This window comes from Loxodonta africana, chromosome 3, assembly GCF_030014295.1.
Source record: "Loxodonta africana isolate mLoxAfr1 chromosome 3, mLoxAfr1.hap2, whole genome shotgun sequence".
Taxonomy (NCBI): domain Eukaryota; kingdom Metazoa; phylum Chordata; class Mammalia; order Proboscidea; family Elephantidae; genus Loxodonta; species Loxodonta africana.
In genome coordinates, this window is record NC_087344.1 from 114698117 (window position 1) to 114705495 (window position 7379).

General features: G+C 35.0%; 1 pseudogene; it reads right to left on the reverse strand.

The window, feature by feature from the left end:
* Positions 1–306: 306 nt before the first annotated feature.
* LOC111751021 (U6 spliceosomal RNA) lies at positions 307–403 on the reverse strand (annotated as a pseudogene).
* Positions 404–7379: the final 6976 nt, after the last annotated feature.

The window sequence follows — 7379 nt, forward strand, 5'->3', positions numbered from 1 at the left end:
GCACCCCCGTGTGCTTTATATCTATGAATATATGTACATACATATAAGCATATCCATACACATAAGCATACACCTATGTATATGCACATAGGTGTATGCCTATATACAAATATATATATACCTGCACATACACTTTTTGATTGTTTTTGTAGCTGTTTCAAAATTATATATGCCATAGCAATTACCAACAGGTACTTTTTGTATGTGTGTGTACATTTTAGTGACATTGTTAATCTTCATCAAGATGTGTACACTTTACCCTCATTCAGTGTCACCTTACCCATTACCAAAAATAACAAGTGTCTAAAAAATATGAAACTCTTCATGAATTTGTATGTCATTCTTGCACAGGGGCCATGCTAATCTTTTCTGTGTAAAACCAGTAAACCACGTATATATATATTTAAGAGAGAGAAAGAGAGAGATTTATACCAAGAAAATGGTTCATGCAATGGTACAGGCTGAAAAAACCCAAATTCATGGGTCAGGTTGGGGGTTTCTCCTGACTCATAGTTGCAGGGCTTGAACCAAGATCAGCAGGTAAGCCAGTAGGCCACTGGCTCACAGGCTGTGAAGGCTGATGAATCCCAAGATTGCAGGTAAGCCGCTAGCTCAAGTCCCCAAAACTGGGGATCAGATGCAGGATCCAGAGCAAGCAAAAGCCAGCAAGCTTTGCCAAGAAATCCACATATATTGGATGCAGGCCACACCCTCAAGGAAGCTCCCTTTCAACTCATTGGCTGCTCACAGTAGATCTCATCATGAGGTGATTACATTATATCAGGTCTCGTTATGGAGGTGATTACATCATTACATAGCTGCCAAACTACATAACTGCCAAACCATTGAAAATCATGTCTCAGCCAAGTTGACCCACAACCTTAACCATCACAGTATCATTCCAATTTTAGTATATGTGCTACCAAACTAATACAAAGCTGTCTATATGTTTTTAAATTTAGTGATGGATAAGTGGATATTTATTTATTGGTTTTATAAGCACTTTACATATAAAAAATAAAATAAAAACAAACCTATTGGCTTAGAACTGCTTCTGACTCATCGCAACCTCATAGGACAGAATAGAATTGCCCCACAGGATTTCCAAGGAGTGGCTGGTGGATTTGAACTGCCAATCTTTTGGTTAGCAACTCAGCTCTTAACCACTGTGCCACTAGGGCTCCACCCTACATATATGATATAAATATTTTTAGTATGTAACTAATATGTGATAAAAAGTTAAGAATAAAAATCATACGGCCTCTGCTTCACTAAAGTTGAAGAATAAACCAAGCCAGACTTTATTTTCAGATATAAAACATTTAAAATTTTGAAGACTATTTCAGTGCCTTTTCCTTATCATACATAATAAGTTCATTCTATGTTTCAAACTCACTAGGTGAACTGGGATGTGTCATTTACTTGATAGCTGCCTTCCTTGTCTGCAAAATATGTTTGGACTAGATGACCTTTATGTTATTTCCAATAATACACTAAGATGCTCTGATTTTCTTACATCTGAATTTGTGCAACTGCCATAAGAGAAGTTGAAGAAATGGACACCAGCAGTGTAAAAATCACTGCGCGTGTTCTTACTTTCCTTTCTTCAGATTCTAGCTTCTCATTTTCTTACCATATTTTTCAAGCACCGTATTGTTCCTATCACATTTCTGTCTTTAGGTTCATGTAGGAAATATTTCTAAAAAGTTCTACTTTTTTGTAAAGCGGATTGAAAAGTTACCCCAATCAAGAAAAGAATGTGAATTCAAGTTGTCTGAAGGTCTCTTCATTAACTTGCCATTATAGACTAGGATCCTTGAGTGGCTCAAAAGGTTAAACTTTTGACTACTAGCCAACAGGTTGGCAAACTAAAGCCACTCAGAGGTGCCTTGGAAGACAGATCTGGTGATCTGCTTCCAAAAGGTCAAGGACTTGAAATGATGGCAACTAACAACATATAGACTGAGAAAGTCTTAACACTAAATATCATATTTGAAATAAAAGAAGTAAGGTTAATTTCCAAGAAAAGTGTTAAATGTAACTGTAAAAAGAAGAGAACTACCATTTATTGTATGCTCACTGTAATCTCCACAGCCTGTGAGTTATTCATTTTATAGAAAAGACACTTGATGAAAAAACATAAAGTTCCTATCCTTAAGAGATTTATTTTCTAGTGATGCCTCAAACCTGTCAAAAACATAATTGGATGATTATTTTAATAAGAGAGGTCTCTGCTTTAATTCTCAGAGAAACATATTACAGTGAAAACTGTAAGAGCCAGAACTCCATGGGGCTGTTTTTCCAGGTCTCACGAGTTCTCCACCTTTGGCAGGGGGCATTATTACCACTTTTCTATCACTTGATTTAGTGGAAAATACTTGAGTTTCCTTCTCTGACAACTTTATGCCTTACACAGGCTCTGGCTATCACAGGTTTTATTATATATATATATATATATATATATATATATAAAATATAAAACCGTTGCCCTCGAGTCAGTTCCAACTCATATTGGCAGAGTAGTACTGCCCCCGTAGGGTTTCCAAGGAGTGCCTGGTGGATTTGAACTGAGGACTTTTTGGTTGGCAGCCATAGATCTTAACCACTATGCCATCAGGGTTCCCATATATATATGTGTGTGTATATATATATATATGTATATATATATGTATATTTATATGTATATATATGTATGTACATTCATATATATGTCTACATACATATACATATATATTTATTTACATTATATGTATACACATTTATTCTAATACACTGTATATTTATTGATATAATTTATATATAAAACCAAAAAACCCACTGCTGTCAAGTCGATTTCGACTCATAGCGACCCTATAGGACAGAGTAGAACTGCCCCATAGAGTTTCCAAGGAGTGCCTGGTGGATTCAAACTGCCAACTTTTGGTTAGCGGCTGCAGCACTTAACCACTATGCTACCAGGGTTTCCAATATATACATGTTATATAAATGAAAATAGAAATATAGTCATTTTTTTTATTTTCACCGACCCTCACAGAAAAGTTTAAGTGACTTATTCTTTGCTAGGAGGTGAAAGTGTTGCATTTGAGTCTGTGCTTAGATAGTTCCTTTCTCACTAATTTATATTAGAGCTTCCATGTTTGTGTTTGGTAACCGTGGTGGCATAGTGGTTAAGATCTACGGTTGCTAACCAAAAGGTCAGCAGTTTGAGTCCACCAAACGATCCTTGGAACCTCTATGGGGCGGTTCTACTCTGTTCTACAGGGTTGCTATGAGTCTCAACTGACTCGACGGCAATGGGTTTTATGTATGTGTTTAAGAATATTGTTATCTTTTAATTAGCTTGTAAACTTCTTGCAGGCAAATGTTCTTAACTGTATTGTTAGTTTTTGTTCATGTCTTTGGTTTATTCCTGAAAAGTGACATCCGTTTGAGTATAAGGGAAGATGAATCTCAGTGACGCTTGATAGGTATCTATCTTGCCCCCCCTACCCTTTGCTTGACATTTGTCTTTATCCTAATTGCGTTGTCCTACCTTTACCAATGATACAAATAAATTAACAACGTTCAAGATCTCAAAGTTGATTTCACACATCTTAGTGAGCTCTGTGAAATTTCCATGCTTCATCATTTACAGCTACTCACAAAAAGTATGTGTGAAATAACTGTGAAGGCAGAAAAGCAAAACAAAGTTGTAATAATTCATTTGCTAAAAAAAAAAAAAAATCTGTATTATGGTATATGAGCACTGACAGGTTTTTTTTTTTAGTTTGACATTTAATTCCAACACTATAGAATTTTGCATCTGTCTAAAAAACAGGAAAATGAATATTATAGGGCTGCCAAAACGGGATGATGTTGTAATTATCAGGCCTTTTTAAACTTCCCCGTATTTTTCTATATACTAACAATGGCTTAAGCATAGTCTAATCATGCCTTTTCCAGTTGTATTTTATGAGTTTTTTTTTCTCCCTTTTAACTACGCTTTTTAAGCAATTCTTTGTTAAGCTTCAGCTGCAAAATTATTTTAAAATCTTATAATTTATCCCTTTCTACATTTTTGCACTCATTGACAAATACTAGGTATGCAATTTAAGGAGGAGGTTTTAAAGAAGCATAATTGGCATGGTTATTTATTTACTTTCCTTTTACACAATTCACTCACTCATTAATGGAAAAAAATAATACATAACTATAACTGCACATTTCCATATGCTTCTCTTCAAGATGTCTGTAAGACTGTTATCATACTTCAGGTACATTTGTTGAATACTACTTACAATGACAAAAAAAATAAAAGCTTGATGCAAACAATTAATATTCATTTTCTGCATGCAATGTGTATTAAAGGAATTTCAACTCATCAGGAACTAATCATATTTCATCCTCTATTTTTTATTCTTCTTGTGGTCAGCACATAACAGAGCAAGTGAGGTGTATGATAATCAAAGAATTGTTCATGGTTAGATAATTCAATACTCTGACTTCATCAGCGCAGTGTATTAAAAAGTCCCCTGGTATATTTAGCTAGATTTTTTAAGGCATTGCACTAGAGTTCTCTTATTACAGATTTCAAATACAGTATGGGTGGGGTGGGGAGATGCTTTTATCTATCCGTTATATGACACGAGAATTGGTTGCAAATAAATTTCTTTGCAAAATCAAACAAAAATGCTAATTGATAAAGCCATAATCCAATCTTTGCCATCTAATGGAGATACATATGAACATTAATTTTCTCTTTCTAAAAGGAGATTACCACAAATATCCCAGGTATTTGGGAGAGCAAAAATAATCTAGTAGCGTAAAGCAAGAGGAAATAAATATTTGTTTTCTCGGTAATCTCATCAAAAAATTATTTTTTAGCGTATTTTAAATGTCAGACTGACTACAGAGGTTTAAGTTAATATGCATATTTGCAACACACTATCTGCCTCTATACCTCTTGGTAGATATATATAAACACATATTTTTCACACAATGGATATAATTCTGTATTTACATCAAAATCAACAAGCTGGCATTTCATGTACCCCAAATAGAAGAAAGATATGGCAATTTAATAAATATTTTTCAAAATATGCATACAGGTAAATATAAAAAGTAGAGCATGAATTTCAGTAATCCTAAGACTCATTAACAATCGGCATTATTCAGACGACACAGCCTTGCTTGCTGAAAGTGAAGAGGACTTGAAGCAGTTACTCATGAAGATCAAAGACCACAGCGGTCACTACGGATTGCACCTCAACAAAATCCTCACAACTGGACCAATAACCAACATCATGATAAAGGCAGAAAAGAGTGAAGTTGTCAAGGATTTCATTTTACTTGGCTCCACAATCAACACCCGTGGAAACAGCAGTCAAGAATCAAAAGACACATTGCATTGGACAAATCTGTTGCTAAAGACCTCTTTTAAGTGTTAAAAAGCCAAGATCTCACCTTGAAGACTAAGGGGCACCTGACTCAACACATGGTATTTTCAATCACCTCATATGGATGTGAAAGCTGGACAATGAATAAGCAAGAACGAAGAAGAATCAATCCCTTTGAACTATGGTGTTGGTGAAGAATATTGAATATATGATGGACTGCCAAAAGAATGAGCAGATATGTTTTGGAAGAAGTACAGCCAGAATGCTCCTCAGAAACAATGATGGTGAAACTACACCTCACGTACTTTGGACATATTTTTAGGAGGTATCAGTCCCTGGAGAAGGACATCCTGCTTGGCAAAGTAGGCATCAGAGAAAAAGAAGAAGACCCTCAGGGAGACGGATTGACACAGTGGCTGGAACAATGCGCCCAAGCATAACAGTTAGGAGGATGGCGCAAGACAAGGCAGCATTTCTTTCTGTTGTACACAGGGTCGCTATGAGCCAGAATCGACTCGCTAGCACCTGAAATAAACAAACAAAAAATCTATCTAGGGAAAAAATAAGTAGGTGGCAGTTGTTAAAAAAAAAAAAAAGAAAACACGTCATATATATATATTTCAACTGCCTACTCTTAGTAAAAAAAAAAAAAAGGTAACTTGGTATAAATACTGAATTACAACCTATGTTAAAAAATAAATATTTTCCCAACCAAGGATTAATAAAATTTTGACAAAAGTCTTAAGATATCACCAGACTTGATGCTTAAAAAGATTGAGAAAAAGTAAGATAAGGAACATGAGCATAGGTTTTTAATTCTACCTAATTTTCTCATGGAATAACATTAGCATTTTGTAATCACAATTCAGTTTAGGGATTCAGTTGGTAACTGCTTCTTCCCCATACTTCCCCCACCCCGGCATCTAAAGGTTAGTCCAGCTGACTTACTTACTTATTCCTTAGGTAAATATAAAGTTATTAAATAGCTTTTGCAATGTTAGCCACCAAGTGGTATTAAGCTAGTATATTTAAATATGATATTTAATACCTTAATCTTAAAAAGACAATCAGTAAAAATGAAGTTTAATAATGTATAATCTGTGCAGCCAATTATACTGAGAATTTAGAAGCGCAGGCTTAAATGTGTGTGTGATATTGATCTGTCGCCTCAGGGATAGCTAATAAGATCACTCATACTTCCCTGGGAAATAAGCAGGGGGCACATGAGAATGGTATAACATTGGTTCGAACCTGATTTTATTACAGTCTGGACCTTTGAAAGTGGCTAAAGTCATGTAAAAATGCAGCTGGAAATTATTTGATTCTTCCTCTCTAATTAAACTGGTCTGATATGGATTGGTGATCCATGAAATAGGGACAAGCTTAGTCCCTCTGATATTACGCATCTTGAACATTCAATTGGTCCCCAGCATCTTGTTAATGATGTTGCTCTCCAAAAGATCAGATCTTTCTACCATGTGACACCATTTTTTTTTTAATTTGGCTGATTATATACGTATTACTTTTTACATCAAGATTAACTTTTCTCTAGATAAAAACTTCAAGATAGACCCATCTTTGTTTTTTCCTTCCACAAAACCCCAAAGAATTTCAGAAAGCACACGTCATATTGCACATAACAGAATGGCTTGTAAAGTTTTCAGTATTTCCAGACTGAGCCATTCAGTGGAAAAAGAACACGGTAATGTCAAAACTTTGGAATCAGGCTGAGTGAGGTCTGAACCTTGGTTACTAGCTTATTAACTAATTGACTTTGGACAACTCACAAAGTTATTTTGCTTTGTCTCAGTTTCTTCACTTACCAAAATTGGATAATGACAGCTACCTCATATGCTTGCTATACATATAGATAGATAGACAGACAGGCAGACAGACAGATAGATAGATAGATGATAGATTAGATAGATAGATGATAGATTAGATAGATAGATGATAGATAATTTGGCTAGTACTTAATAGCTTGTAGATACTACTATTATATTA